This window comes from Equus asinus, chromosome 14 (assembly GCF_041296235.1).
Source record: "Equus asinus isolate D_3611 breed Donkey chromosome 14, EquAss-T2T_v2, whole genome shotgun sequence".
NCBI lineage: Eukaryota > Metazoa > Chordata > Mammalia > Perissodactyla > Equidae > Equus > Equus asinus.
In genome coordinates this window covers 7,381,951-7,389,555 of record NC_091803.1, presented here as the reverse complement: position 1 = coordinate 7,389,555, position 7,605 = coordinate 7,381,951, and the positions used below count along the sequence as shown (strand labels likewise).

The following is a 7,605-nucleotide window of genomic DNA, read 5'->3' as shown; positions in this document are numbered from 1 at the left end:
GAGCTCCCCACCTGCAGAGGAGATCAAGTCATATACCTACGCTTGCACATGCGTGTGCATATACACAAACATACCATCCTACGTGATGCATTTCCACATGCACATACACTACACACATACACTGGACAGCACACACATGCCTAGACACACACAACACACACACACACATACGCCATGCATGTACCGCACAGACAGCACATATACACATCCATGATCTACAGACACACATACATATGCAAATACACGCCCCATGTATACCTATGTGACACATGCACACACACATGCACACACACACTATGTGGTCTATAACACGCATGCACATGCCACACATATACACGCATAACACACATGCCGACATACATACATAGTGAACTAGAAGATTCTAACGCTCACAGTCTATGATTTCTGGAAAGGACATGGATCGAAGCCCCTCCCAGGCAACAGCACAGGACCGCTCCCTCCCTCACCAGGCACACGGACCCCACCTCTGCGGTCATGTTGAAGCCACATTGGCACCTCCTCCCTACCCTCAGGGACCAAATAAGCTAGGCTGCACCCCACCATCTGCCACGAAAGGCCCAGCGATCACCATCAAACCATGCTAGGCTGCCTCCTATACTTGCTACAAAGGACCCCACTGGGGGTTGGGAACAGGAGGGCAGGTGGCTTCCACAGGCCCTGTGGCAGGTGAGCTGGGTTCTGAATGTGCCGCGCCATGAGTGAGTCTGCTCACTGGGGGACCCCCAGCCAGCCCCAGAGTGTAGAGGAAAGCCAGAGAGCGGTGGAGACGCCACGCAACATGGAGCACCTACCGCCGGGAGTGTGAAGAAGGAGATAGCGAAGACGGAGAAGCAGGAGGCAATGGTCTTCCCGACCCACGTCTGGGGCACTTTGTCTCCATAGCCAATGGTGGTGACAGTGACCTGCAAGGAAGAGGGGCAGCAGTCAGCAGTCAAGGCCCCAGAAACTCAGCATGAGCATCTGTCCAGCCCGAACCCACCTCCACTCAAGACCTGCCACCTTGTGAACGGAGGCCAGGGAGACATCTCATCACCAGATGGCCAAGTGGCTTTGCCAGAGGACCAGTGCCAGAGCAGCAGACAGTTGTGTCTCCCAAACCTAACACTGCAAAGGAAGCACGTCCACCGGGCTGTGCACAGGAGCTCAGCACCAATGGAGGACCAGGGCCCGCCAGCCGGACAAGCAGGCCAGGAGGCCCATCCCATGGGAAGGCCAGGCGTGGCCTCCCTGCTCCACCCGCCTGCCCCATCCCCGAGGAGGTCCACCACCCAGGCCACCGACGTCGCTCTGCACCAGCCCTCAGAAGGCCGGAAGCTCCCACTGAGGCTGGTCCTCAACAAAATGCCAGGATGGGGATGACATGCCACTTCCTGGAGCCACCCCGGGCACCAGATGTTTCGTTTGTCCTTTTTTTTCTGAGAGAACCAGACGCAGTTCGATCCTTCTTCTCGGTGGGGGAGGTGTCCATCCAGGGTGTGGTGGGACAATGGGAGTGAGGGGCTGCTCCCACCCCGCCCCCACGCCCACCCCAGGCTCGCTTCCTACTGGCATCTGAGGTTTGCTCTCTGGGGCCTCTGCCGGCTGCAAATGCCCCAGAGTCTGGGCTGTGGGGCTGCCTGCAGGGTGTTCAAGGTGCCAGCTCCGAGCCTGGCAAGGGGACCTGGGGTGGCCCAGAGTCACAGCTTATCCTGTCACACACTCACATCCACACACCAAGGCAGCAGTCACAGTGGTCCTGTGAGCAGGCAGCCTGGCTGGCACCCGCCTGCCCCATGGGCTTGCCAGCCTGGCTTCTCCTCTCCAGGGCCTCCAGTCCTGGCTAAGAACTGCCTCTGGCAGGCCCAGGAAGGTCTGTACGGTGCCCCCATTCCATCCCCTGCCCCATGAGGCTGGCACAGGGCGTGGGGAGGCCATTTGACAGACTCTGACGGAAGACAAGTCCCAGAGAGGAAACAGCGAGTTCTACAGTGGTGACCACCCGCTCACCCCAGCCCCCCAGAGCCCTGGGTCCTCGGGCCTCCCTGAGCTCTCCACCAGCCACTGAAGGCGGAGGGAGGGAGCAGAGAAGCCCAGTGGCCACAGCTGGGCAGGGACACACACATGTGCACATGGACAGAGACAGACAGGCACACACGAATCAGAATCACTTGAGCCACCCAGGAAAGGCCCGCGGGAAATGGGAGCCACGGAGGAGCCGGGCAGCAGGAAGGGGCGTGGCGCAGAAGACTGATTTACACCAAGGGCAAGTCACTTCCTGGGGAGGTACGGCCACGTGGTGAGCTCCCATGAGCGGGGATATTACAGGCTGGCCGCTGCTGAGCCCCCCAGCCCGACCGTGCATCTGTTTATGGTCCCCCTGCTTCTGAGAGCCATCTCCCACAAGTGCCCCCATGGAGCATTTCCCTGCCATGTCAGTGTCCCTCAAACACACATCCCACAGACAGACGCTGAGGGCACCGGGCCTCCTACTACTGGGCCCTTTAAAGGGATCCCCGAGCCTGTGCACGTGGGTGCACACTCACAAATGTGCTTCACACACGTGCCCTAAGACATGCAACAGCCTGATGTGCTCAGGCAGCAGCGTGGCACACACAATCACATGCATCTCAAACACACACAGCACAACAAGGTCACATGAAGGGGGGCTGGCACACTTGTCAAGCCCAACTCTCTGGGCACGCTTAGGCCCAACAGCTTACACGCACACACAGGCATGCACCCCGGACCATGGCCTAGGCACCTGCAGGGTGCAGCAGGGGCCACGGGCAAGGCCACTGGCAGGCTGGCAGACAAAGGGGCCTGGGGAGCCCAGAGCCCCCAGAGGGCCTGCACCCCACACGTGAGGCCCGGGAGCATGGAACCAAGGCAGAGGGAGCTGCCAGCTGGGAGGGGCATCCGAGACACCACACCCAGCCTGCTCGTGGAAAGCACAGTCGTCTTTCATAAAATTATTTTATTTACATAATCATATGATGGGTTTCCTATTATTTTAATGAATGAATATAGAAACCTTTTTAAAATTTCTCAGTTTTATTTTCTAATGTGGTATCAATAGTTATAACCCACATAAACAAAAGCTCTCTGGGGTCTTCAATAATTGTTAAGAGTGCAAAGGGGTCCCGAGACCCACAAGTTCAAGGATGGCGCCACGCGGGGAGTGAGAGGCAGGGTGGCCTCCGAGACGTGCAACCAGGGAGGCGCAGGAGGCGCTCCCACGGGGGGAGAGTTTAAGGGGCGCCTGAAACTCAGGCCTCAAGACAAATAACATGTAGCGTAACATTTTAAATTACCAAAATTAATGCAAAAAAACCCCCACGATGACTGGGAACCGGATGTAGGTGGGGGAGGGAAGGGGCTCGCATGGAAGGCCCCAAGGGCAGAATGGAGCCTGCACCCATCTCCCCCAGCAGACTAGAGCCCTGGGGGGGGGACCCCCATCCGCATCCCCTGGCCCCCATGCCTGGTCCCAAGCTGCCCAGGAGGTGCTGGCACTCCCTGCTGGCGGGGCGGTGGGCAGAAGTGGGAGAGCCCCGGGCCAGGTGTCCCCCACCCCCTCGGTGGAGGGCTAAAGCCCAGAGCTGGGGACCTCAGCCTCCCCTCTCAGACCTTGTCACAGACCCTCTTTGTCAAGTTAATGACATCCTTTCAGCTCTTTGAGGAAACGGCCCATCCCCGCAGAGCTGTTTGTTTTTCCTGAATTCACAGACACAAGCAGCTCAGGAATGGGCCGTTTTATAGCTGCTGTGCTCGGAACTTGCCCTCGATGGCGGGCCATCCAGAATGCAGATCTGCACATCCGTCCCCCAGGCCCACAAACTCGGGGAGACACAACCCAGCTGCTGCAGCACACACTCCCCATGCCCGGTGCCGCCCGGGCCATGGCGCACACCGGCTGGCTCACATGAACCCATGGATGGCATCCTGACCATGACAGGACCATGGAGGCAGGCGGGGGGGTGGGGGCAGCCAGGCCATCCTTGTCCTCCCAGGAGTGGGAGCTGGAGTATGTCCTGCACCGTTTGTGTCTCTCCTTTGTGTCTTCACTCACATTTTGAGGACAGGAGGCAGGAGAGAACCTTCCAGTTCCCCCACACACACGTTCTGTCCTGAAAAGCTGGCACTGGCACCATTTTATTCTCTCGTTTGTAAACAGCCTTCCCTTCAAGGGAGATGAGGGCCTGCCCGGAAACCCCACCTCCACTGTGGAGGCCATCAGCCTGCGGCCACCCCAGACCAGGCCCACCTGGAGATGTCATGGTTGTCCATCCAGAGGGAAAGGGCAAGAGGACGATGCCAACGCAGACACTTAGGGGCTCACATCACAGGTGGCACCTCTGATGGGCAAACTTGAGATGATGCTATGCGTTAGGCACCATCTTACAGAGGGGAAAACTGAGGTGGGGGTCAGTCATTGTGCCTGAGATCTCCCCACTGGTAAGTGACCGAGCTGGCACTGAACCAAGGCCCTCATGACCCCACAGGCCATGCCATGCCATGACGTCAGGAGGCCTGCAGAAGAAGCCTGAGGCTGGAGGCTGCTGCCCTGTCACAGGCCCAGGCCTTGCGCAGCCTCCGGCCACCGACCTGCCCGGACGAGGCTGCAAAGACAGAGCCAGGGAGAGGGCAGCCTTGGGGAGGAGAAGCGTGGACAGAGGGGCAGGCTGGTGAGAGGCAGGGCTGTCTCAGGGCAGCGAAGGAGGAGCAGCGGTCCTGGGCTCTTGTGCCCAGGGGACACCCAGCCCCGGCTTGTCGTGGGGCTGCCCCAGGAGACCCCAGCCCAGCTGGTGGAAATTGGCCGTGAAGGGGGCAGACACCGGTCCGCAGGGGCCGAGGGAGCAGCCCAGGCCAGCTTGCAAACTACGAGCAAAAACAAAAGCCACCCCAGACCCCAAAATAAACCCACTTCCTTTCAGCAGGAAAAAGGAAATAGATGAACACAGATCCGCGCTGGCCTGGGGCTTATCGTCCCTTGAGTTTATCTTCTCCCTCACAGCAACCTTGGATCCTGGGCCCGGTTGAGTACCGTGGCCCTGCTCAGCGTGGCTCACAGGCCCCAGCACCCCTACACGGGGATACGGACTACAAGGACTGATGAGAAGGGCCGTGCCCAGGGTCGTCCTGCAGAACCACTGGGTGGGGTCAGGACCTCCCTCACTCCTCCTCCTGAGCGGGAGCTCCAGACAGAGGCTGACATGACACCGCGGACACCCTGGGTGCCGGCCAGGCCACGTCTACCCCGCAGAATGGCCAGGCTCAAGGTCCCACATGTTGGATGCCCAGGCGACTCTGCCTTGAGAGCTCAGTTCAGATATCACCTCCTCAGGAGGCCCTCCTGGATTCCCAGAGCGGGCAGAGGAGGTCCTCCACGGACCCAGCAAATCTCTGTATGCAGACCCCGTCTGTGACTCCGAGAGCACAAGACCAGGACTGCCCAACCCCTGCTGTACCCTAGTGCCATGCAGAGCAGCCTGCAGCGACATGCCTGACATCACATCCAAAAGTAAAGAAATGTGCCCTCGTACCAAGAGCCAGCCTCGCCAAGAGGCCCGCGGCGTCCAAGGAACGTCTTCACGGCAACAGAAACAGCCGCTGCCTTCCCGGGATCACGGCCCACTCAGTGAGCCCCACAGTGGCCCTAGGAGGTTGACCTGTTGTCTCTCCCATTGTACAGATGGGGAAACTGAGGCACAGAGCAGTCATACGCTCTGCCCTGGCCCCAGAGCCAGTGTGGTGGTGCAGCTGTCTTTGCACCCCAGGAAGCTGACTCCGTGGTCTGCCCTCCCCATCTCTGCCTCACTGACCTGCTCTGTCATTCATTCATGAGCCCCTGCCCTGCTGCCAGCCTTGCCCAGGCCCTGGGAAAGGGAATCAGACACACAAGGTCCCTGGGACGCTGGAGGGGCCGCTCTGTGAGGATAGTGCTGCAGGTAGGTGGGGGTGGGGAGGCAGGGGCAGAACAGGACCCTCAAGACTAGCAGGCCTAACGAGTGTGATTGGATCATGGCAGCCATAAACACTTGAGTGTGAATTAGCTTGCTGTAGGGTCATCACCTGGTGTCTAGCTTTGGGGAGCACCAAGAGAACCACGGCTGGTAGCGGCCCTCTAAAATTTACTACAGCCTTTACTTTGTCCTCGTCCTCTCTGGGTGCCTGGCACCCAAGGCTTTCTGTGTTCTCACGGACAACTCTCTAACAATCATGGAAGTAGGTACTCACACCCATTTTACAGATGAGCCCAGAGATGTTGGGTAACCTGCCCAGGGCCACATAGCTAGCTGGTCGGTGGTGAAGCTGGGATGCAGTACCACGTCTGACTCCAACCCCCAGTTCCTGACCACTACATTACCCCACTGCCTCCTGTTTCACTGTTTCCTGATGCTGACCATGTTTCTTCCCCTCAGGATGAAGCTGGAAAGTTCTTACCCTTGCTGACATGAGCTGAACCCCACCCCAGAGGAAACCAATTCTGTACACCACCCTCACAGGGCCTGCCTTGGCCATGTAAGAAATCCCCCCAGGTGTCGGTCAGTGGGCAGTAAGTACAGAGAGATGGACCTGCTTTGTGGACTCCTACTCATCCTGCAAAACCCAGCTGTAAAGGCCTTTCTCTGGCTGGGCTCCCAGAGCCTGCATTTCTCACGCCATACACTATAGTCTACAGAGGAAGGATCATACTGGGGTGGGCAGTGGCCTGGGGACAAGCAGACCCTCTGTTCTCTGCTGCCCAGCACTCCCAGGCCTTGTACGGAGCTCCCGGCAGAGAAAGAGCCCTGGAACGGGTAGGGTCTGGGTGCTGGGGGGCTGGCCCACCATGCCCAGGCCCACACAGCCTCAGTTTCCCCAGCTTCAGACGAGGTCCTGACACTGGCCCTACCCACTTGGTGGTGCTACCAGGGCTTACATAGGAATGCCTGGGAGGCCCTGTCCTCACCCAGGCCCCACTCAGCCCCTAGACCCCTCTGGCCTCCTCCAGCCTGGGAAGCCAGGACCCTCTGGAGTCGACGGCTAGGGAGAGAGGGGACAGGAGTCAGACTCTATTTTAGATGGTGGCTGAGACGCAGAGCTGGCTCCCAGCCTTTCACTCTCAATTCTAAATTTAGATGCAGGGGTAAACAGAGCCGGGCAGGCTTCTGATTGGAGAGACCCCCGGGCGCTAAACAGAGGAGCCCGTGTGTGCAAAACTGCCTTTCCCTCCACTCCGACTTTCATACAAACAAACGCAGTTTGTTCCAAGGGCAAAGAAAAAAGTCTTAAATCCTCCCCGAACACCTCAGCAGCCAGGTGTGGGGCGCCATATGTAGGGGAGCAGGGAGCCCTCACACCCGAATCAGGCGTCCCCACCCAGGGTGGGGGGACATCAGCCGCTGACCTGGCACCTTTGCTGGACAGAGTGGAAACTGAGGCTGTGAGAGGAGGGACCTTCTCATGAAGTCCACCTGGGCCCCCCACCGTCCTGGGCTGAATGGCATCCCCCCGAAATTCTTGTCCACCTGGACCCTCAGAATACAAGCTTGTTTGGAAATAGGGCCTCTGTGGAGGTGATTAAGTTAAGGAACTCGAGTTGAGATCATCCGGGGTTACCCA

At 58.7% G+C, this 7,605-nt stretch overlaps 1 pseudogene; it reads right to left on the bottom strand.

Moving 5' to 3' along the window:
• Window positions 1-686: 686 nt before the first annotated feature.
• Window positions 687-7,605, bottom strand: part of LOC106827812 (potassium voltage-gated channel subfamily KQT member 1-like) — a 53,434-nt pseudogene continuing 46,515 nt past the window's right edge.